The sequence below is a fragment of the Glycine soja genome, chromosome 2 (assembly GCF_004193775.1).
Source record: "Glycine soja cultivar W05 chromosome 2, ASM419377v2, whole genome shotgun sequence".
Lineage (NCBI taxonomy): Eukaryota > Viridiplantae > Streptophyta > Magnoliopsida > Fabales > Fabaceae > Glycine > Glycine soja.
This window is the reverse complement of record NC_041003.1, coordinates 33,539,464-33,566,043: the sequence shown is the minus strand read 5'-3', so window position 1 is coordinate 33,566,043 and position 26,580 is coordinate 33,539,464. Positions and strand designations below refer to the sequence as shown.

The 26,580-nt window shown below is 34.3% G+C and overlaps 1 pseudogene; it reads left to right on the top strand.

Annotated features, from left to right (window-relative positions):
- Positions 1–2,989: 2,989 nt before the first annotated feature.
- On the top strand, positions 2,990–26,232 carry LOC114392799 (annotated as a pseudogene).
- The last annotated feature ends 348 nt before the right edge of the window (positions 26,233–26,580 follow it).

The window sequence follows — 26,580 nt, the reverse complement described above, 5'->3', positions numbered from 1 at the left end:
AGTAGCAACTCTGTATCTAGGGTTTTCTTCGACCTAGGACAATGAGGGTTCTATGGGGTTCGAGTGACGACAATATGGGTTTTCCGACAGCGTAGGGGGTTCTGTGGGTTCCAGCGAGGACAATGTGGGTTTTTCGGCAGTGTAGGGGGTTCTGTGGGTTCGACCAACGACAATGTGAGTGTCGACGGAGCGGTTTCCGACAGATTTCGGGCGGGAGGAGAAAGAGAACAGCGATTTCAGGCGGGAGGAGAAAGAGAAGAGGTAGGGCAAGGTTTTTGAATGCGTGCGGCTTCTGAAATCTCTATTTTTTTTAACTTATAAACACAACAACATCGGTTTTTTATGGATAACCGATGTTAACTAAATGTACTTAACATCGGTTTTGTAAAAACCGATGTTAACATCAAATACATTACATCGGTTTTTTAACAAACCGATGTTAAAATCAACTCCTTAACATCGGCTCCCTCAAAACCGATGTTAACTCTATGAAGTTAACATCGGTTTTGCCCAAACCGATGTTACCATATTCATCTTAACATCATGTTCACATCGGTTTTTTAAATAACCGATGTTAACATGAAGTAGTTAACATCGATTTTGCTAAAACCGATGTTAAGTAACTCCATTTAATTACAAAAATGTCACCGCGCTTTCGTTAACATCGGTTTTAGCTATAACCAATGTTAATTGGGCGATGTAGAAAGCTTTTTTTTTAGTAGTGCTACTATCGTTTTTTAAGAAACTCTACACAAAAATCAAGCCAAATTAAAAGATTTGAGACTAGTGATATTAAATGATTAGATTTCATATAAAACCCTCACATTAATTTATAAATGATTGAGGCTTGAGATGAAACATATAGAAATCATTTATTAGAAATACATGGATTTAAGTAAAGGTCTTTAATCCCTCATAATTGAAACAGTGAAAATTGTAATATGCAAGATCCTTAGTGTAGTTTCTTACACAGATAAACACTAAAGGAAAATTCACAAAAAAAAAAAACACACTAAAGGAAAGTCATGTCTTGTTTTTTTAGTTAAATTATTTTTTCTCAATTTATTTAATAGGTTAAATTTAATCTCTTTATTAATTTGATAGGTTTTAATTAATTTATATATTTTCTTATAATGAATTCAATTTGATGTAATTTTAAACCAAATGTAATCATAATTTTTAAAACCTCAGATGTAGGGGTGGAAATGAGCCGAGCAGCTTGTCGAGGGCTTTTGGCTCGACCTATGTAAGGCTCGGCTCGACTCGACTTGTTTATTATAAAGGTCAAGCTCAAGCTTTTTAAAAAGTCTTTTTAGATAAAAAGGCCAAGTCCAAACTATAAAAAAAGCTTGTTAAGCTTGGCAAGCTGGCCTGTTTAACTAACAATAATAATAATAATAATAATAATAACTTTATTTTATCAAATCTTATCTTATCCAGATTTTATTTTATCTAGATTTTATTTTATCCAGACTTTATTCCATCTAGATTTTATTTTGTCCAGATTTTATTTCATCCAATTTTATCTTATCTTGTCCAGATTTTATTTTATTTCGTTTATGGGCTTGGACTTAAAATAAATTTGTATGCTTTGGGGCTGAGGACCTATATAACAGCACCAAGGTTTTAGTTTAGGGAGTTTTTTTTTTTTGGAGAGGAGAATAATTCTAGTATTTTAGAATTTCAGTTTCTATAACTGTTCATGCACACTGTTCACGTAAAATAAAATTTGTTTTCTGTAATTTCGTTTCGACTTTAATCTACAGTTTCGTTTCTACTGATTAATGGAAGGCTAAGTCTCCAACATTGTTTTCTCTTGAGGATCAAGCACAACTCTCTTTGAGGTTTTGTTATTACTATTGAATACTGATCAGTTTTTCCTCTTCACAAATTACTTTGTATTTGTTGCTATTAATCCATGCATGCTTAGTGCTTGATTAATTGTCTCTGCGCTTACGTTCATGCTTAATGATCAGTTTCGTTCATAATTAATTGGTGTATGTGTTGTTTAATCACATAATGACAGCCTTATGTTAATTTTCGCTTAATAATTTAAACATTTTTAACAGATACTTAACTCTGTCAAATTCAATTATTATTATAATTCTAGTGCTGTCAAAATGTTAAACATCAATATATCATGTTTGTGGTAGAAGTCTGCACTTTAATTTATTGGATTAGGGTGTATATATTGAATTATATTTTGTGTGCTATCTTTATAGCAACTGACACATTAATGATGATTATCTATTCCATTTTTATGACATTATGAATGACAGGATGAAGTGGCATATAAAGTACTTAGAGAGTTCACGTGGAAAATTTTCAAAAAGAAAGAGACTCGAGGTAAAAGGATATTGCAACCAGATTAATATTTCCAAGGAAAAGAATGTTTTGTAAAGACATTTTTACACAATTTAAATATTTTTGTTTGGCTATATTAGTGTAAATCATCTCTGATCCATACATTTTTTAATATTATGCTCTTTGGATTTGTACATTACTTATACGAAATTTTATAAGTTTCTTTTTTTTAGTTAGTATTTTACTAGGTTTTAAAATAATTAATTAATCAAAGACGTTTTTAAGCAAGCTTTTAAATAAGCTTGTGGGTCAAGCCAGACTTTTATGCAAGTCGAGAGCCGAGCCTTAAAAAAAGTCTATGACGGGTAATGAGCCAAGCTCAAGCCTTGCGTATTCAACTCAAGCCGAGCTCAAGTCTAGTAAAGCTTGGCTTGACTTGGCTCATTTTCACCCCTACTCAGATGTGCCAAAAGGAAAATGGAATAAAATTAAATTCATTTTAAAAAATAAGAGACTTAATTTAACTTTTAAAAAATAAAAAATAAAAACCAAATTAAACCTAAATTAAGAGATAAGAAAAATAATTTAACCTTCTATTATTGTACACAACATTCATTCGTTAATTCTAAAATTTAAATAGTGGTCCGGAGTCCAGCCTTCAGCTCTTGTTGAAGAATTATTTAACTAGCATATTTTTTTCACATAGACTAGCAGAGAGTACACAATGATTATCTTACCTTCTTCCTCCTGCTATGCGCAATCAATGGTTGCCATTGTGGTTATCAATTTTTTGCTATTCCAACAGCCTTCCTCTGCTAAGCATCACCCGTCCTGTCCTCCTTCCTCATGCGGCAAAATTCGCAACATAACTAATCCTTTTCGACTGAAAGGCGATCCACGCGGTTGCGGCCTCTCAGGGTATGAGTTAGATTGCGTGAATAACGTAACAGTGTTAACTCTGTTTTCAGGGAAATACCACGTGCAGGAAATCAATTACAAGAAATATCAGATCCGACTCACTGATGTTGGTATTGTGGAGGACGCTTGCTCCGTTCCTCGCTATTTCTTATACGAACAAAATTTTAGTTCTTTCGAAATTCCTTACTATAGTACACCAGATGCGCTAACTTTTCGTGATATGGAGATAGCAGAGTTTGGGTATCCAAGCATAGGGTTCTTAAACTGTAGTAATGCAGTGACTAATGACCCTCGATATGTGGAAATGGATACCCATCGTTGCGATTCCGGAGGGCATATTTATGCCATTCTGATGTGTGACTTAATTGGCTTTAATCTGATGGACATCAAGGTTGGGTGTCATCTTAAGGTTGCCACCTTTGCAAACTTGTTCAAATCAATCAAAAAGATTGATGATGATTACTATGGTGCAGAATATGTTGATTACATAAACGCTTCCTCTGCTGATATCCGCAAGTGGCTGAACGGTGGATTTTGGCTGTCTTGGTTGGCACCGGTTATTTGTAGGAAGCAATGTGGAAAGGACGTCAAATGCTTTCTCAACGAAACCACACAAGTTCAATGCGATCGGCATCGTTACTGCCATTACGTCACAACTACCAGTACCAACTGTGGTGGGAATTCTTCTCTAAGTCTTTTTCCAATACTACTTTATTTATTTAATGTTTCTATTTAAATATGTTTTTAGTTGTTTTTTTTTTAACAGAATCGGTAGAGTTGTCATGAAGTTAATATGTTTTGATTTTGATTTTTGTTAAACTTTATTGGGTAATATATTTTTGTCCATCTAAAATTTTTAAAGTTTAATTTTAATCTCTCTAATTTTATTTATTTTTATTATTTTTTATTTCTCTAATTTTTAAATTCATTATTTTTTAGTGCTCTAAATAGTTTAGATAACATGCTATATAAAGAAATTTAAATGGATAGCCATTACGGAAGCTAAACTAAAGCATTTCAAATCTAGAGGACCAAGATCAAACAATTTTTTTTAGTGAAACCAAAATCAAATTTGAAATGTTTTAGAGTGATCGAGAACACATTTATCAAACTTTTTTTTTATCTCTGTAAAATTTGAAATCATTATTTTTAGCTGCATAGAATAAGTTAATTTTGATCTCTATAAAATATTATTTGATTTCATTCCTCCAACATCAAAAATCACAATTTTTAAGAGTAAAATATAACATCTCCCAATGTTTTTCGAAGTTACATGTAATTCCAACTCCTTTCTTACACCTAAACTAACCTTTTTAGTTGTAAAAGTTAAAAAAGCATAAAGTTTATATGTAATTTCAAGAAATTTCAAGGAGAATTAGAGTTATTTACTTTTTTTTAAAGAAGATAAAGAACATTTATTTCTCAAATTTAGAAAATTTTCAAATCATCATAAGATTTTAAATTTCTATTATTACAATTTACACTTAATTAAATAGTAAAAAAATGGCTTCCTATCCGTAAATCGTTGGTCCTAGTAGTTTGAAATTTATCCTTTTAAGTATGTTTTTAAAATTTTAGTTATGTGAATGAAAAAAAAATTATTGGAAGAAAAAAATTTAATTGAAAGTGATAAGCCACGTTTTTTTAATAAATATTAATTTACTAACAAAGTACGAATAACATGATAAAAAAAATACTTATTCTTGTTGACAATTAAAAATATGCTAATGTTTTCTTTTTTGTGTTCTAGGAATTCTACCACGGATTCATGAATATATACTATGTAAGTTTGCGCTTACCCATCTTGTTGTTTCTCTCCTACGATTATTTTTCCCTTTAATATTGACAATGCACTTATAGAGCTAACTGCAATACTAGTTAAATTGGAGATAACTCTAGCATTAGTATTTTATTGTCAATTTCTCAACTCTAGCATTATTATTGACTTACAACTCAATGGTCCCCAAACAAAACATTGTAGCTACTAGAACTCCCAATTTCCTTTCCGTTGTTCCTCTGTGCTACTCTATACCCATTTTTTACAGAGCAATTTTCATCTGAACTTAGCCCCCAAGCCAACTTATTATCTCTTTGGCTATATCCCAACGGAATAGCAAGGATTTGGTCACTTTCTCCTTCTTCAAATATATATATAATATAAGGGACCTATTTCATTTTCTAGAGTCATTTTCTAGAGTCATTTTCTATAAGATCTGCTACCATCAAGTCTTCCAAACCCTCACTAGGAATTGATCTCAACATATTATCTTCACACCCCCTAATCCATTTATCGCTCCAATCTTTCACCTTCTTCCCATCCCCAACTTGCTAAACCATACCCTATTTTAAAATATGCCATGCTACTATTATGCTCGACCAAATGAAGCTCGGATTATGCCCCTTTTTTTCTTCAAGAGGATACACCCTAAGGAAACATTTTGCCTCATAACCCAGCCATCAAACAATTCTCAAAATGAATCATTCTCCATATTTGTTTTGCTAAGATGTCATTCTAAAACCTAGACCCGCATTAGACTCTCAGCCAATGAATTTTCCTTCCTTCAATATTCCTCCCTAGAAAAATCTTGCTGTTAGACTCTCTGTGGTGTGTGACTCAAAAATCACAAATGGCACAAGTGGGAAGACTTTAAGAGGTCCTATCATAACTAAATTCAGTTATGATAACTGAATTGGTTTTGGCACCAAAGCATAGCTAGAGTGTATATATATATATTCTTGATCATGTAATGCAGTGTATGGTGGTTTTGAGAGTGGCTCAAAACAAAGAGGCAAAAATCAAAGTTGCTGCAGAAAACAGAAAGTTCAATAGAGAGAGAGCACTAGGTGATTGAGACTGGTTTTGAAATAAGAAACCAAGAGAGATCAAAGCTAGCTGCTGCTTGTATTGAACTTGTAATTTCATGATCAATGTGATGATGATGAGCTGCACTTTCCCGTGGATGTAGGCACATTACCGAACCACGTAAATCTTTGGGTTCTTGCTCTGCTGTGTTTGCTTGCTGTGTTTTTCTTGTTTTTTTTTATCTTGTGCAAGTTTAAGAGCAGCAGAATTTATATGAAGAACCAACTAGTGGCGCTGTCTGTGGGGACAAGATCAAGATCAAGAAAGATGGGAACAACAAAGTACGACATTGAGAAGTTTTCAGGGGAAAATGACTTCGGGTTATGGAGAATCAAGATGGGAGCAATCTTGATTCAACATGGCTGTGTAGAAGCTCTTGAAGGGGAAGAAAGGATGTCAGAATCTCTAAGCTCAAAGGAGAAATTAGAGATGATTGCTAAAGCCAGAAGTGCAATCATTCTATGCCTTGGAGATAAAGCTTTAAGAGAAGTTGCAAGAGAAAGGACAACAACCTCAATGTGGTTGAAACTGGAGTCATTGTATATGACAAAGTTCCTTGCAAATCGGATATGCTTGAAGCAACAACTGTACATCTTCAAGATGACAAAGTCAAAAACTGCCACTGAACAATTGGCTGATTTCAACAAGATTCTTGATGATTTGGAAAATATTGAAGTAAAGCTTGAAGAGGAGGATAAAGCTCTCTTGCTTCTGAATTCCTTACCAAAATCCTTTGAACATTTCAAGGATGCAATTCTTTATGGCAAAGATCAAGACATTACCCTAGAAGAAGTCCAGACCTCAATAAGGACTAAGGAGATGCAAAAACAGCAAGACTCCAAATCTGAGGATAATGGTGAAAGTCTGAATGGCCAGAAAACAAGAGGAAAGAAGTCCAGATCAAGGTCAAGGGATTCAAAGAATGGCCAGAAAACAAAGTTCAAATGCTTTAATTGTCACAAAACTGGTCATTTCAAGAAAGACTGCCTAGACAAGATCAAGAAAGGATCTTTGGACTCTGCTGACATAGTTGAAGCCTCTGAAGGTTATGAGAGTGCAGGTGTTTTAGTAGCTTTTAATACCAAAACACAAACAGAATGGATTATGGATTCTGGATGCTCATATCACAACAGCCCGAGAAAGGACTATTTTGAAACCTTGGAACTGAAACCAGCAGGAGCTGTACTGCTAGGAGATAACTACCCCTGCAAGGTACAAGGCATTGGAACTGTGAGATTGAAGATGTTTGATAATATAGAGTATCTACTAAAAAATGTAAGGTACATTCCAAAATGCAAAAGAAATCTTATTTCCATAAACATGTTTGATGATCTAGGATATTCAACTAGAATTTTAAATGGTGTTCTTAAGATTTCAAATGGATCTTTAATCATAGCTAAGGGTAACAAGAATAAAACTAATGGCTTGTTTATTCTTGAAGGTTCCACTATTGTTGGACATGCATCGGTAGCTAGTAATACATTGATTGATAAAACAAAACTTTGGCATTTGAGATTAGGTCATGTTAGTGAAAAAGGATTGCATGAACTTGAGAAACAAAATCTGTTAGGTGGTGATAAACTATATAAACTTGAATTTTGTGATCATTGCGTGCTTGGTAAATCCCATAGAATAAGCTTTTGCACGGGTATTCATGTTTAATCAAGGCCTTTTGAGTATGTGCATCCAGATTTATGGGGACCATCTAGAGTGAAAACTCATGGTGGAAGCTCATACTTTCTCACCATCATAGATGATTTCTCAAGAAGAGTATGGCTGTATGTTTTGAAAAATAAGTCAGAAGCTTTTCAAAAATTCAGAGAATGGCATACTCTTGTTGGAAATGAAATTGGTACAAAATTAAAAGTTTTAAGAACTGACAATGGCCTGGAGTTTGTTTCAGAGCAGTTCAATGAGTTTTGCAGGAAAATAGGCATCAAAAGGCATAAAACAATCCCTCACACTCCACAGCAGAATGGTTTGGCAAAAAGAATGAATAGGACCATTTTGGAAAGAGTGAGGTGCATGCTTCTAAGTGTCGGACTGCCAAAGACCTTTTAGGGAGAAGCTGCAAACACAACAACATATTTGATTAATAGATGTCCTTCATCAGCCTTAGATTTCAAGACACCAATGGGAGCTTGGAGTGGTGAACCACCAGATTATTCAGAATTAAAGGTGTTTGGATCGCTGGCCTTTGCTCATGTTAAACAAGGAAAGATGGATGCAAGGGCTGTAAAGTGTGTGTTCATTGGCTATCCTGAAGGAGTTAAAGGGTACAAGCTGTGGAAATTGGAACCGGGTGAGACAAGATGCATCATCAGCAGGGATGTAACCTTTGATGAGACAAGAATGGCAATGCTAAGTAAGGAGCAGAAGGATAACAACACAAGTAGTGAGAATACCAATTTTGAGGTGGAGCATTCTGAAATTTTAGATCATGGCAGCGTAGATACTATTGATCACACTGATCAAGGAGAAGCTGGAGATAATGAAGAGCTAGCTATTCAACATGACTTGTCCAATTATCAATTGACTAGAGATAGAGAAAAAAGGGTGATAAAGCCTCCAAGGAGGTATGGTCATGCTGATATTATTTGCTATGCCTTGAGTGTTGCTGAGGAGATTCAAAATTCAGAACCTAAGACCTGGAGGGAAGCAATTGAAAGTGAAGACAGCCAGTTGTGGCTTCAGGCAATGAGTGAAGAAATGGAATCTTTGAGAAAGAACAAGACCTGGATACTTGTGGATCAACCCAAGAAGCAGAAGGTTGTTGGATGTAAGTGGATTTTCAAGAAGAAAGAAGGCATTCCAGGAGTAGAAAGGCCTAGATTCAAGGCAAGATTGGTAGCAAAAGGCTTTACACAGGTTGAAGGAATTGATTATAATGATATTTTTTCACCAGTTGTGAAGCATTGCTCAATTAGAATCATACTTAGTCTGGTAAATCAGTATGATTTGGAACTTGAACAGCTGGATGTTAAAACAACTTTTCTCCATGAAAATCTGAAGGAAACCATTTACATGAACCAGCCTGAAGGTTTTGAAGAAGGGAAAAACAAGGTGTGCTTGTTGAAAAAATCTTTGTATGGACTAAAGCAAAGTCCTCGAATGTGGTACCTAAAATTTGATGAGTTCTTAATCAGATATGGCTTCATTTGAAACAAATATGACAGGTATGTATATATCCTAAAAAATGGGAAAGTACATGTTCTTTACCTTCTCTTGTATGTGGATGACATCCTCATAGCAAGTGCTAATAAGGAAGAGATTAGGAAACTCAAAGAAAGCTTGAACACAGAATTTGAGATGAAAGATCTAGGATCAGCTAGAAGAATACTCGGGATTGATATTCATAGGGATAGAGCAAAGGGTGAATTATTCCTATCCCAAAGCAATTACCTCAAGAAAGTGGTTGAAAGGTTTAGGATGCATCTAAGCAAACCTGTTAACACACCACTTGGCCATCATACAAAGCTATCTGTTATTCAAGCACCGGAAATAGCTGAAGAAAGGTCTAAAATGGATCGAACACCCTATGCCAGTGGTGTTGGAAGCATAATGTATGGAATGGTTTGTAGCAGACCTGACTTAGCTCATGTTGTAAGTATTATAAGCAAATTCATGGGAGATCCTGGCAGTGCACATTGGGAAGTTGTGAAGTGGACACTAAGGTATCTAAATGGATATTTGAAAGTTGGATTAAGGTACAAGAAGACAGCACATGAGGCAGCAATCACAGGCTATGTAGATGCAGATTTTGCAGGAAATGTAGACACAAGGAAATCTTTAACAAGATATGTGTTTGTTGAATCAAGTGGCCTCGAAATAATTAAGAAGGGGGGGTTGAATTAATTATTAATGAACCTTTACTAATTAAAAATCTAATCCTTCTTAGGCTTTTACTATGTTGTTAAGAAAGTAAAGAACAAAAATATAAACTTAACCAAAAGTAAAAGCGGTAATTAAAGTGCCAGCGGAAATTAAAAGAGTAGGGAAGAAGAAGACAAACACAAGAGATTTATACTGGTTCGGCAACAACCCGTGCCTACATCTAGTCCCTAAGCGACCTACGGTCCTTGAGATTTCTTTTCAACCTTGTAAAAATCCTTTTACAAGCAAAGATCCACAAGGGATGTACCCTCCCTTGTTCTCTTTGAACAACCTAGTGGATGTACCCTCCACTAGAACTAATCCACAAGAGATGTACCCTCTCTTGTTCTCAGTCAACAACCCAAGTAGATGTACCCTCTACTTGTACCACAAAGGATGTACCCTCCAATGTGTTAAGATAAAGTTCTTAGGCGGTTAAACCTTTGAAACTTTGTGAATGGGGATACAAAAGAATTCTCAGGCGGTTAGTCCCTTGAAATCTTTTGTATATGGGAAAGGGAAGAATCAAAAGAATTCTCAGACTGTGTTGTTTTGAATTCTTTGACAAGGGAGAAGGGAGACACAAAAGAATTCAGGCGGTTAGTCCTTTGTTCTTTTGAAAAAGGGAGAAGAGATACACAAAAAGAATTCAGGCGGTTAGTCCTTGGCGAATTCTTTTTGGCAAAGGGAGAAGGGAATGAAAAAAGATGAATAACACAAGTTTTTGAACAAAAAACTTTTCTTGGAAGAGAAAGTTTTGAACAAAAACTTTTAGAAAGATGAAGACAAGATGAAACCAGAAAGTTCTGAAAGAAATGAAAGAAGATGTTGAAAGATAGATTGAAAGATAGAATGATTGAAAGAGATTATGGATATTAATTCAATGTTTCATGCCAAGGTCACATATTTATAGTTTCTTGATGACTCAAGTCAAAACTTGTAACTCTTGGCAATTCCTTTAAAACTAATCACTTAAAAAGTTATGACTTTTGAAAGAATCTTCAGAAACAAGTCACTTGAAGAAATGTGACTTTTGGAAATGAATTTTTCGAAAATAGTCACTGGTAATCGATTACCATAAAGGTGTAATCGATTACACATCAACAGATGTGACTCTTCATTTTGAATTTTGAAAATCTTAATGTTTTAAAACACTGGTAATCGATTACTACAATCTGATAATCGATTACCAGAGAGTAAAACTCTTTGGTAATGATTTTGCAAAAAACTTCTTGTGCTACTCAATGTTTTGAAAAACTTTTTAATACTTATCTTGATTGAGTCTTCTCTTGATTCTTGAATCTTTGAGTCTTGAATCTTGATCTTGATTATTCTTGAATCTTGAATCTTGAATCTTCTTGATGAATCTTTCTCTTGATTCTTGAATTGTTCTTGACTCAATCTTGAAATCATTCTCTTGGGCTTTTTTGTCATCATCTTTGTTATCATCAAAACAACTTGAATCAAACTTGATTCAACATCATGAAGCTTGCTTCTACAGTGTTTAGTTTGTTTGGTACAACAATCAGTTGGAAAGCAAATAAACAATCAGTTGTTGCTCTTTCAACAACTGAAGTAGAGTACATGGCCCTAGCTGAAGGAGTGAAGGAAGCAATCTGGCTTAAAGGTATGATTAATGAACTTGGAATAGCACAAGCTTGTGTCACAATTCATTGTGACAGTCAAAGTGCCATTCACTTAGCAAATCACCAAATGTACCATGAGAGGACAAAACACATAGATGTGAAACTACACTTCATTAGAGATGTGATTGAATCTGAGAAGGTGAAGGTGGAGAAGGTTTCAACAGAAGAAAACCCTGTTGATATGTTCACAAAGTCCCTCTCTAGTGTCAAGTTCAAGCACTGCTTGGACTTGATAAATTTTGAAGATGCCTAAAGCAGATTGGTAGAAGTGCAGCCCTGAATCGCAAGATAAACACTCGCTGATTTGGAGTCAAGGTGGAGATTTGTGGTGTGTGACTCAAAAATCACAAATGGCACAAGTGGGAAGACTTTAAGAGGTGCTGTCATAACTAAATTCAGTTATGATAACTGAATTGGTTTTGGCACCAAAGCATAGCTAGAGTGTGTGTGTGTGTATATATATATATATATATATATATATATATATATATATATATATATATATATATATATATTCTTGATCATGTAATGCAGTGTGTGGTGGTTTTGAGAGTGGCTGAAAACAGAGAGGCAAAAATCAAAGTTGCTGCAGAAAACAAAGAGTTCAATAGAGAGAAAGCGCTAGGTGATTGAGAGAGGTTTTGAAATAAGAAACCAAGAGAGATCAAAGCTAGCTGCTGCTTGTATCAAACTTGTAATTTCATGATCAATGTGATGATGATGAGTTGCACTTTCCCATGGATGTAGGCATATTGCTGAACCACGTAAATCTTTGGGTTCTTGCTTTGTTGTGTTTGCTTGCTGTGTTTTTCTTGTTTTTTTGATCTTGTGCAGGTTTAAGAGCGGCAGAATTTATACGAAGAACCAACACTCTCAATGTAGTTGCAAATAGCCACTAGAAGCAAGAAGCATTCGATTACATAAGTCGGGATAGCTAGCACTATAACTTTAATTAAAACCTTCCTTCTAGCTCTAGACAAGCTTTTCTCTTTCTACCGTACCCTTCAACCTTTTCCAAACCCTCTCCTTCACAAACTGAAACACTTGGTTCTTAGATCTCCCAATAGTAGTAGGAAGTCGAAGATACCTAGCATGACTTGTTGGGAATTTTCAATAAACCTTATAAAATACCAAATGAGAACCAAAACACATTACGTCAGATTATCAAGAGGTTTTAAGGAATACCTGGATCCATAGAGCTTGATCAACACGCAGCAGAATCTTACAGCGGTCACGAACAATTGGTTTAATGACCTTCCTCAACCAAATCACCTTCTTCCTTTTGGGACCTTAGTTTTCTCTTCAGATGGGGAGAGGAGAAACTGTTTCTTGATTTGGTGTATTGGGAACCATAATCATGTCTTAGGTTTTAAACCTATTAGGGTTCCCATTATCCCCTAATGGGCCAAACTGGTTTTCACTCATTAAGCCCATATCAATTTTCTGATGGCAGTCTAATGGGCTCATTGAATTAGATCACTTTATTTTGAACCCATCTAAATGTAAATAACGAATATAAATGTTATAATATAATATGTAGCCCATATTAATTAATTAGGAATTATAAAATTCCTAACAATCTCCCACTTGGGCTTCATATTAACCTTAGAAATTTATATCACAAAATTCTTTAGGCGCGCAACCGTATGTTATTTACTATTAGACTCCTTTTATACAATCTAGTCCAGCTTATATAGCAACAGGAAACCACTGCAGTTTTCATCACAATTTAGCATGACTAAGCCACAATGATCACCACTGTTACTCATACTCGATGACATAGATCAAATATGGATAAGCGACATGGAAATTACATACAATTTGATCTTAATCATGTTTATTTTCAACTAGTCCAAACTTTATTCTTTATAGAGATCAATCCAAAATGCAATACAAATATTGCACACAAAACAAACTCAGAATAGAATGATAAACATCAACTTTATTTCTGCAGAAAATCCAAATAACAAAATGTTTGTAAACCGTAAGATATAGAACATGAGTAAGACTCCCACTAAACTAAGATACTATCAGGAATTACACCCATATGAGCAGTGTGCTCGTGAAAAACTTTAGTGTCATACCTTTAGTAAGTAGATCAGCTAGCATGGAATGAGTTCCTATATGTTCTATACAATTCTGTATTTTCTGAATTCTTTATTTAATAACCAAATACTTTATGTCAACAAACTTTTACTTGGTTGAATCCTTAATAATACCGTTAAGATATTGTCCCAATAAACGCCTAATGGCTACTTAATGTTGGCGACAACAAGCAAGCCGGTTACAATAATTTAGCAATCATAAATTCTAGTATGATGTCTCAGAGCAAAATATTAACTCCACCAACATGGTTAAAGGTGGATCCTTATGTGGAGTGATTTCTATTAAGACATTATGAAAAAATTGAAGTCACAATACCCAATGATCTCTAAACTTCTAGACTTTCAATATGAAAACACATAGTTTCTTGTTCTCTTCAATTAACGCATAATGTGCTTTACTACTTCTAGTGTTGCATACCAAGATAACTCATATATCACCTTAGGACTCCCTTTTCAAACTCTAAATTTTAAACATGCAGATTTGGGATTCACATAATATGAGTAATTTAAACCATAGTAGTAACAACAACAACAACAATTAAAGGAGAGAACAACAAACATGCAACGCACAAATAATCTTTATTGTAAATTTCAAGACCCAAACAAGATACCTAGTGCACCATTAATCCTCAATCTTTGGATTGAAAAAGATTAACTGCAACTGGTACTCTCAACGCATTGATCAAACATTGGTGATAAGTCCTGTCAAACAAGGTTGTCTTTGTACACTTCATTGCTCACATGGAAAACTTATATGATGATTATTTCGGTCAAATAATGATTATCTTTGAACATTTCATTATTCACATGGAAAATCACACTATTTATAATCACCACATGTTTACCATTGCAAGCATGTAATTATTCTGTCAAATTGTGTCTTCCTTTGGGCTGAGCACACTTCACATGAATAATTCCATGCAACATCCATGTAAATTCAATCAAATTAACTTACGCAACAGAGGTTACTTTGGCAACATGTTGTTTCGATCAATTTAACCAAAAAAATACAAGACAATTTAATATAATAAATGAGAGGTCATAAAATTACACAAATTTTCTTAAAATTACACAATTTAACCAAAAGAATCCTTTGAAGATACTGGAGAAAAGGTTTCTTTATAGTCAATGCCTTCCTTCTGAGTAAAGCCTTTAGCAATTAGACGAGCCTTATATCTCTCGATATTACCCTTTGAATTCTTCTTGATTTTAAATATCCATTTACAACCAATAGGTTTCACACCTTTAGACAATTCGACTAGATCCCAAACTTCATTGTCATTCATAGACTTCATCTCATCCTTCCTGGCGTCAATCCATTTTTGAGAGTTAAAACTGCACATAGCTTGACAGAAGTTGATTGGATCATCCTCTGTTAAACCAACACCATCCTCATGTTCTTGAAAAAATTTAACATAATCATTTGAGATTGCACTTCTCTTCTCTCTAATGGATCTCCTTAAAGGCACTTCTTGAGGTTGTTGAGGTTGCTCTAAAGGTATTTGAGGGAGAACCTCATTATTGTCTTGTTTTGAAACAATGTCAATAGTTTGAACATTGTCTTCTATTACTAGAGTTGTGTCTTGAACAATAATAGGTATGGGGACTTGATCACTATAAATAACAGGTTCTTCCTCAAAGACAACATTCCTTATTTTCTCTTTCTTCCCAAACTCAACTTTCTCAAGAAATCACGCATTTCCCGTCTCAAAAACGAATCTTAAGGTGGGATTGTAAAATTTATAGCCCTGAGAGCGTTCAACATAGCCAACAAAATAGCAACTAATTATTCTTGAGTCCAGCTTTCTTTCATGTGGCCTCTAAGGTTGTGCCTCAGCCAAACAACCCCAAATGTACAAATGTTTAATGCTTGACCTTTTACTAGTCCAAGGTTCATAAGGGGTTTTGTTAACTTCTTTACCTAGCACCCTATTAAGGATGTAAATTGCAGTCTTTAAGGATTCTCCCCAAAGTGACTTTGGCAAAGAGGAATGACTAATCATATTTCTCACCATATCCTTAAGAGTTCAGTTTCTTCATTCTGCTACACCATTCATGCTAGGTTTTCCCAACATAGTGTATTGCGGAACAATTCCACACTCTTTGAGGAAAAGTGCAAAATGTCCTAATGTTGTTCTCCTGATCCATCATATCTGCCATAGTACTCACCACTACGGTCAGATTTGACAGCCTTAATTTTCTTTCCAAGTTGAAGTTCAACCTCAGCCTTGAAAGTCTTAAAAATGTCTAGGGATTGGGACTTCTTATGTATCAAATATAGGTAACCGTATCTAGAGTAGTCATCTATGAACGTAATGAAATATTGTTGTCCATTCCAAGAAGTTGCAGGAAAAGGACCACAAATGTATGTATGCACTGGTTCTAAGATGTCTTCAGCTCTTTCGGCACCTAATTTCCTTATGTTTGTTTGTTTTCCCTTTATGCATTCAACACAGACCTCAAAGTTCGATAAATCCAAAGGGTCAAGAATTTTATCCGACACAAGTCTCCGAATTCTCTGTTTAGAGATATGGCCTAAACACTTATGCCATAAGGTGGCTGAATTCTTATTCAACTTTCGTTTTGTACCATGTGAACTTGTTTGCAGTATTTCATTATAGGAACTAACAACATCAAGCATGTAAAGATTATCAATTAAAGAACCAGAACCAACCATATTTGAATTTTGGTAGAGACTAACTTTATTATTTCCAAATGAACAAGAAAATCCTAGTTTGTCCAAACTAGAAATAGAAATCAAATTCCGTCTAAAAGACGGTACAACAAAAGTCTCAAATAAATCCAAATTAAATCCAGTTTTTAACTATAATCTAAAAGTTCCAATAGCTTCCACTGCAACCTTCTTACCATCACCCACAAAGATGAATCTTTCATCATCACTTAGCAGTTGGCTCTACAGGCAACCCTGCATAGTCATACTTATGTGAGTAGTAGTACTAGAATCTACCCACTAAGTATCTTTAGGTACAAAAGCCAAATTAACTTCTGAACAAACTAGAGTAAGAAATTTACCTTTCTTCACATGCCATGCGACATACTTGGGACACTCTTTCTTCATGTGTCCCGACTTCTTGCAGAAGTAACAGGTAAATTTCTCATCCTTCTTTTGTTTCTTTTGCTGAGAAGTCCCTTTTGTAGCACCCTTAGTCTTCTTCCTTTTCTTATTCTGAGAGGTCGAAGTCAAGTGAGCACTTTCAGTTTTATCTCTCTACAGCCTCTCCTCCTCTTGCACACAGTGAGATATAAGCTCATTGAGGGACCATTTGTCCTTCTGAGTGTTATAGCTCACTTTGAATTGCCAAAAATATGCAGGAAGCAAGATCAAAACCAAGTGTACGAGCAGGTCTTCACCAAGCTCTAACTTAAGTGACTTGAGTTTTGATGCAAGACTGGACATCTCCGTAATGTACTCCCTTATGTTCCCTTTGCCTTTATACTTCACGGAGATGAGTTTAGCCAAAAGGTTACTCGTCTCCGCTTTTTCATTTTTGGCAAAATATTGCTCAATTTCCTCAAGGAATTTCTTTGCACTTTGACCCTCATTGAGGGACCATTTGTCCTTCTGAGTGTTATAGCTCACTTTGAATTGCCAAAAATATGCTGGAAGCAAGATCAAAACCAAGTGTACGAGCAGGTCTTCACCAAGCTCTAACTTAAGTGACTTGAGTTTTGATGCAAGACTGGACATCTCCGTAATGTACTCCCTTATGTTCCCTTTGCCTTTATACTTCACGGAGATGAGTTTAGCCAAAAGGTTACTCGTCTCCGCTTTTTCATTTTTGGCAAAATATTGCTCAATTTCCTCAAGGAATTTCTTTGCACTTTGACCCTCAGAAATAAAGCCCTGAAATGCCTTTGGAATAAAGCGTTTCATGATCATAAGGCACATTCGGTTGGACCAATCCCACTTCTCAATTTTTACCTCATTAGAGGTTTCCGGAGTGGAAATGGGTCGTTGCGTCCTCAGTGCCAAGTCCAAATCCATACAGCCAAGAACAATTTCTACGGCTTCCTTCAAGACCTTAAAATTTATCTCATTCAGCATTGGGATAGAATTCACTTGGGCAGTAACATTTGCATCACTGACAATATTAACTAAAAAGAGAACAAAAACTAATAGCATGTTCACAAATAATCAAGCAAGTCGTATAAAGTGTATATATAACAAGGCATGCAAATATTTCCCATAATAGATCCATCACAAGATACCCAACACAACATTAATTCCAATCTTTGGACAGAGAATTAATTTGTAATTGGTACTCTCAATGCAATGATCAAATATTGACAATTAGTTCTGTCAAATAATAGCCTTTCTTTGGACCGACTATTATTCACATGAAAAAAAGCTTTATAATTGTCACATATTTATCATTGCAGGTATGTTATTATTTGGCCAAATTATGTCTTCCTTTGGGCCAAACACAATTCGCATAAATAATTCCATACTAATATCCATGCAATTTAATTAAATCAATTTACACAATAGAGATCACTTTGGCAACATAATGGTTCAATCAATTTAATTAAAATTATCAGACACGCAAATAAATGGAAAGGATCCGTAATGGTTAAATTTGCACCCAATTACAATAACAGTAAATGTTTGAAAACAACATCATGGTAAACGAATTAAGCATCCGAAACGAACATACCACAGTACTATAAAAAATTTATACTAACCACATGAATATCATAAACTATCAGCCTATCACCGATTCATGAAGGAAAACCAGTTGGCAAAAAAAAATTATTCATATAAGACAAAAGACCATTGCCTTATTAGTGATGCATATAAACAAAATACACACACACAAACACACACACACACACACACACACACACACACACACACACACACACACACACACACACACACACACACACACACACACATATGAAATTGTGCCATGTACAAAATGCCAACGCCGGATACGTAGAACCTTTATTCCAAATAGAATAATATGCAAGCGTAGGCGACACAAACAAAATCTGTGTACAAACCCGTAAATCAAATGTAGAGGCCTTTTATTCATTTTAAAAAAAAAACTTTACGACCATAACACAAGAATTTACGGGTTTTACAATCTTATTGATTGAAATAGTTTCTCCCCAAAATAAAATTAGAGTTCATACAACTAAACGATCCAGATATAATACATATCAAACAACTTTAAATCCCAATAATCTAACAGTAATGGTGGCTCAGATACCACTTGTTGGGAATTTTCAATAAACCTAATAAAATACCAAATGAGCACCAAAACACATTACATCAGATTATCAAGAGGTTTTAAGGAATACTTGGATCCAAAGAGCTTGATCAACACGCAGCGGAATCTTACAGTGGTCACAAACACTTGGTTTAATGACATTCCTCAACCAAATCACATTCTTCCTTTTGGGACCTTCGTTTTCTCTTCAGATGGGGAGAGGAGAAACTATTTCTTGATTTGGTGTATTGGGGACCATAACCATGCCTTAGGTTTTAAACCTATTAGGGTTCCCATTATCCCCTAATGGGCCAAACTGGTTTCCATTCATTAAGTCCATATCAATTTTCTGTTTGCAGTCTAATGGGCTTATTGAATTAGATCACTTTATATTGAACTCATCTAAATGTAAATAACTAATATAATATGTAGCCCATATTAATTAATTAGGAATTATAAAATTCCTAACATGACTCTCAAATTTTGTTACTCGCAAAAGTTCTTTTAGCTCATCTATTATGGTACTATACACATTTTTGCTACATGAGAGTTCAGATTTATGAAAATTAATCTTATGACCTGAAGCTTCTTCATATTTGCGATGGAGAGAAACTACAAATCTTGCTTCCTCCATTGTTGCCCTCCCAAATATCACATTATTATATGTTAAAAATAAGCGTGATATAGTGGGTGCCCTAGGACAAATCTTTATCCCATGAAGATTCCCATCCAACTTTAATTAGAACTCACAGAGTTTCAGCACAAAGAATAAAAAGGTAGTGGGATAATGGATCCCTCTGTCTTATTTCTCTCGAAGGTATAAATTCCCTACCCAGTTTCCCATTAACCAACATAGAGAAAGTCACAAAAGTAATAAATTTCATTATTAACACCACAAAATTTTGGGGAAAACTGTTATGAGCAAGGATAGAAGCAGAAATGCAAAATGCAGAGAACGGGTTAGGAAACTTAAGACATGGAAGGAAAGGGAAATTGCTTATATTATTCTTATTTTTCTGTTAATACATCTCATATATTTATAACTATTAGTGCCTGTTAGCAGACAAAAGCAAATAACAGAATCACCTATGCACTAATAGAGCACTATAGGAAATAACAAAATTATCAAAAGCACAAAACATTTCTAACAAAATTGATCACTACTGATTATAGCATAGTTGAGTACTACGAAATAACATAATTGGTGCCAAAACTCCCTTAGACATAATCCTTCAAATTCTGAGGTTTTGAATCACCATCTTGATAAAATCCCACTCCACCCTATCATAGTATTTTAAAATGTCAAACTTTAGAGCCACAATCCCTTTCCTCCCTTTCTTCTTTTGTTTCATATGATGAAAACATTCAAAAGCTATGATAGTATTATCTATTATTAACTTATCCGACACTGAAGTACTTTGAGATTCACCAATCAAAGAGGGCAAAACAGTTTTCATCCTATTTGCAAAAGCCTCTGTAATGACCTTGAAAATTACATTACAAAGGCTTATGGCCTAAACTCAGGCTTCTTTACTTTAGGGATTAGAACAATAAGTGTTTTATTTATTTTAGTTGGGTTTGCATTCTCATTCAATACTTTAGTGCCATTTTTTTACGTCATCTCCCACAATGCGCCAAAACTTTTGGTAAAAAGGCCCTGGAGTACTATCTGGTCGGAGAGCTTTAAGAGGATGCATTTGAAATAATGCCTCTTTTACTTCTTCCTTAGTTAAATCTTTGTTCATGATCTCCCTCATCTCATCATCCAGACTTCCCTTTACTAGTTCAGCCAGCTCATTTATTTTTTTTGGATCAGAAGATTTAGAGGTTTCTTTAAAGTGAAAGGTGAAACCCTTTTCAATGTTCTCTTCATCATAAAAAACCATCCCTCCATCATTCCTTAGTTTGCTGATCTTATTTGTTTGATTCCTTTGAGAAGCCATTCTATGGAAGAATTTGTGTTTCTATCTCCCCTTCTAACCAAATGTCTCTTGATCTTTGCAGCCACACTTCCTCTTCCAATTTAAGCAACTTATCCAGCTCCTCGTCTTTCTAAGTTGTCAGCAAAATAATATCCTCTATTTGCTTCTTTTTTTGTAATTATTGCAATTTCTTTTTCAGATCTTTTACTCTTTTTGGAATTTTTCCAAAACGGGCAAACCTCCATTCCTCCAAAAATTAGTACTGACTCTTTTTAAATTTCTTGTCACTAAGTCACCTTTGCACCAAGATCCTTTAGTGTCTGCTTGACACGCTTCCACATCATTTAGCCATACCTTCTCAAACTTGTACCTCTTTGTTTTCTTCCTTTTCAGAATCTGATTTTGAAAATCCAATACCATTGAATTATAGTCAGATGTATGTATATCTTGCTAAAGGAAATACCCTTACTTCCTTCCAGCAATTCATCCATACATCAGTTGCCATATATCTATCTAATCTTTGTTCCACTGTCTCAGGATATTTACTTTTATTAGACCAAGTATATTTATACCCTTCATAACCCAAATTCCTCAAACAACAATCCACAATAATTTGGTTAAACAAATCAACATTCTGAAAGTTCATATGTCCACCCCCTACTTCTCATCCGACCCCAATACTTCATTAAAACCACCCATACATAACTAGGCAACATCATCCCTCGGTTTCTGTCCTTTTAACAAATCCCAATTTTTATATTTATTTTGACTTTCAGGGTGTCCATATACAAATGTAGCTTTAAAACTTTCATCCATAGTTCCAAACTTACACTTCAAAACTGATATGGCTTTTCTGATCCATCGTAGACATGAAGGCTCTATTGTTGTGAGATCCTTGCAAAAAAAAAAAAAACCTTTCCAACCAACCATGCCTCACTTGCATTATCATTTTCCTTCACCTCCCTTGGAATCAGAATTTGAATCTTCGATTCCTTCTCTTTCAGGAATTCTATTTTCCACCACCGTTCTATAGTTCGAACCAAATCAAGCACAAGCCTCACAAACCCAGAGCACAAGCCTCGGAGAAAACCCTTAGCCGAGCGAAAAGGTACTAGCAATCAGGATATTGGCAAGAAGGCTAACAATGTGTTTGGATGGAGAAATTCGGCAAAGGAAATTCATTTTTTCAAGGAATTTAAAATGATTCATGATAAAATAACTTGTAAGGATAGAATATTTGAAAGGAGATTTAATTTTTGGTATTTTTATGAATCATTTTGATTGACTAAAACAATGGGATTTCAAATTCTCTCAAAAAATATAGAATTTGAAATTCTTTTTACAGAGATGCTCACTCTAACTCACATTCTTGCTCGTGACTCTTTCTTGCTCAACAATTGCAACTACGGGTGACTAAAGTTTTTACGGCCGACATCGACATAAATTGTTTCTCACTGACATTGGTCTAGGTTTTTTCGGTTAGATTTTTTTGTATGATGTCAACCAAAGTTATTTTTTGTCGATATCGTCTAAGAATTTTTTAGATGATGTTGGTTAGGGTTATTTTCTCACTGACGTCAGTCATGGGAATTTTTTGCTGACGTTGGCCAAGGATTTTTTTTGTCGTTGTCATCCAGGTTTTTTCAGTTGATGTTGACCAATGATTTTTTTGGCCGACGTTAGCTAGATTTTTCTACTGACATCTGTCGTGGCTAATTTTTGAGTAGACACCTGCTAGGGTTTTTCAGTTGACGTCAATTAGGTTTTTCCAGCCAACATCAGCCAAAGCTTTTTTTTAGCCAATATCGGCTAGGGTTATTTTTCAGCTGATGTTAGCTAGGGTGTTTTGGCTGATGTCAACTAGATTTTCTTAGTCGATATCGATTAGGATTTTTTTGCTGACATTGACTAGGGTTTTCTGGCTGACATCAGCCAGAGCTATTTCTTAACCATATTAGCTAGGTTTTTTGGTTGATGTTGACTAGGGTTTTTTCTGTTAACACCAACTAGGTATTTTTGACCGTCATCAGGTAAGACTATTTTTTAGTCGTCATCAGAGCTATTTTTTAGCTAACATCAACCAAGGCTATTTGATAGCCGATGTTGGGTAGGGTCTTTTGTCCGACATTGGTCAGGGCTATTTTTTAGTCAACTTCAACTAAGGATTTTTTGGTCAACATTGACCAATGATGTTTTTCGGCCGACATCGAGTAGGTTCTATTGGTCGGCATCGACCAAGTTATTTTTTAGCCGATATTGGGTAGATCTTTTTGTCAACGCCTACTAGGATTTTTTAGGCTGACGTTGGCTAAAAATAGCCTTGGTCAATGTCATTCGAAAAGACCCTAGCTAGTGTCATCCAAACTAACCCTAGCCGACGCTGGTAAAAAAACCTAGCTAAAATTGGCTGAAAAATAAACTCAACCAACGTTAGCCGAAAAATAGCCCCAGCTGACGTCAACTGACAAATATTCCCGACATACTTTGTCAAAAAAAAAGCTTATTTGATGTCGACCGCAAAATAGTCTTGGTTGATGTCGGTTTAAAAACATCACTTGTACTGGTCAGACAAAACAACCCTAGTTAAAATTATCAATATTTTGTATTTTTAAATTATTAAAAATTAAAAAATATTTTTTAATTCATATTTCAAAATTAGATTGTGTTTGTTTTACATAAAGTTTAGTATTAAAATTTCATCTATTGAAAATATAAAATTGAAATTTTGTATACGGAGGAAATTGAATTGCCCTATCCAAACAAAGAATTTAAAATTGAAAAAATTTGAATTGATTTATCCAAACAAAACATTTGAAAAATAAAAAATTAAAATCAAAGCAATTTTAATTTTAGACATTTCAAATTCCCTGGAATTTTGAAATTCTTAATCCAAACACAAAGTAAAGATTTATTTTTGGGTCATTTTTGAAGTCACAATTTTGAAAAATTTGTATAGTCTTGATACTCACAATTATTGGATGAACTCTAGTATTTATAATTGCCAAGAATCCTCCCATCATCAAATTCCGGCTGCCCTGTTGCTAGACACAATAAATAGTAAATTTTACTCCGTGGTCCCAAGAGATTCACTAACATTCCTTTTTATGTTCAAATATAAATTAAGCTGTGTTCATTTAACTTAATGCTGTTGAAATAAATCACTCATCCATACCCTGAGAAATGTGTGTATCATAGTACCCTCTCCCACGTTTAAATATAAAATTACACATTTTTCTCTCTCTAAGAAATGGAAGCATTACATTATATAGTTTACTCCATTTAGTTTAATACCATTAAAATATTTATATAAAAGATTCTAGGATATATTTTTAATTAAAGTATGTACTAACTTTTTAATAATTAAATTATATTTAACAAATTTAAAATGCATTAAAGTATCATACAGTTTAATCTGTTAAGAGAGAGAAATGTAAATTTTAATACAAGATGGGATGGCAATATAATACTCGCATCTATCAGAAAAGATAGTGTAATTATTTACTTAATAATTAATAAATACTTGACAACATTATAAATATTAAATAATTGAATAATACTTCAATTTTGTAAAAAGTGATTATCCAAAGCATGTTTAAGTTTTCTTTGCTTTGATTGTTTTGTCTATAATGTTTTCATAACGTAGTCTTTGTCTTTTGCAGCATATTTTCACGGCATTATAACTGGTAATACATTTTATCTATTATCCCATTATTAACGTCATAATAATGCCTTTCAAAAAAATTTACGTCATAGTAATTGATAGCTTATTTCATATTTTGAACAAAATTATTGATTAGACAAAAACTTACGTTTTTTTTAATTTCTTTTAACAAAATTTCTCACACAGGATTATTGAGTAGAATAACATTTCGTTCGATGGACATGGATGGCTTTATATCAATATATATAGGAAGAAATGTTTTACCAATATTCATGCTAGCCAGATACCTATTTGGAGTTACACTTTTGCTTGGTCTATTAATTTATAAGTGGCGACGAAGACATTTATCATTGTATGAAAACATCGAAAACTTTCTGCTAGATCACAATATAAATCCCATTAGGTACGAATACAGAGAAATAAAAAAAATGACTGGAGGTTTCAAAGTTAAATTGGGTCAAGGAGGTTTTGGCTCTGTATACAAAGGAAAGCTTCGAAGTGGGCCAGATGTTGCAATAAAGATGCTGAGCAATTCCAAATCTAATGGACAAGATTTTATTAGTGAAGTGGCTACCATTGGAAGAATTCATCATGTGAATGTGGTACGTTTTATTGGATATTGTGTTGAAGGAAAACAAAAACGTGCTCTAGTTTATGAATACATGCCTAATGGGTCATTGGATAAATACATTTTCTCTAAAGAAGGAAGTGTTCCTTTAAGTTATGCGAAAACATATGAAATATCTCTTGGAGTAGCTCATGCAATTGCATACCTGCATCAAGGCTGTGATGTGCAAATTCTACATTTTGATATTTAGCCTCATAATATTCTTCTGGATCAGAACTTCGTCCCAAAGGTTTCAGATTTTGGACTTGCAAAGTTATATCCCGTAAATGATAGCATTGTCACTTTGACTGCTGCAAGAGGAACTTTGGGTTACATGGCTCCTGAATTGTTCTACAAAAATATTGGAGGAGTATCTTATAAGGCTGATGTTTATAGTTTTGGTATGCTTTTGATGGAAATGACAAGTAGAAGAAGGAACTCGAATCCTTGTGCAGAGCATTCAAGCCAACATTACTTCCCATTATGGATCTACGATCAATTTAAAGAAGAGAAAGATGTTGATATGGAAGATGTTTCGGAAGAGGATAAAATTTTAACAAAAAGGATGTTTATAGTTGCACTTTGGTGTATTCAGTTGAAACCGGGAGATCGACCTTCAATGAATGAAGTAGTGGAGATGCTTGAAGGGAAAATTGAAAGTCTTGAAATGCCTCCAAGACCCTCTTTTTACCCACATGAAATGTCAGAACCTAATGCCATAATCAGCTCTGACCAAACAACATGGAGTGATTCCAGTAGCATGGATACCTACCACGGTGAACCTATAAATATTGGATGTGCCTAATCTACGTATCTTATTTTAAGTTTAGTGGTGATCAACAAATTATATACCCTAGTTAGACTCGTAATATGCATATATACTTGCGGCAGAACTATTAGATTAGTGCCAAATTATTTACATGGTGTATTAATACTTGTTAATGTTGAAAGGGTTTGAAATTGCAGTAGTTAGATTACATGTTAGTTACTTATTGGTATTTTTTTTTAACTCTATCCTATGGTGAAGAAATGTGGCTTCCCTGATATTCTTTAACATATTATTCTTCCTTGATTAAAATTGTTGTTATTTTGCCTTCTATTTTTGTTCCAAGTATATGTACTTTTTCTGTCATAAATTATTAAACCACAAATTAAGTGTTTCTAATGTTGCCTTCATTACATATCTAACAAAATTCAAGTTCTAATGAAAACCGATGTAACAAAACACGATATTTTTGTAAATAAAGTGTCTTTTTTAACCAAGGTTGTGAGTTTTCTTTAACATCGACTATTTTAAAACTGTTGTTGTGAGTTCTAAGTTAATATCGGTTTTTAATAAAATTGATGTTGTTATTTTTCACTTAACATTGGTTTTATTTAATATCGATGTTGTCAATGTGTGTTTTTAAATAATATCAATTTTCATTGTTGTGCCATTCCTCTTGTG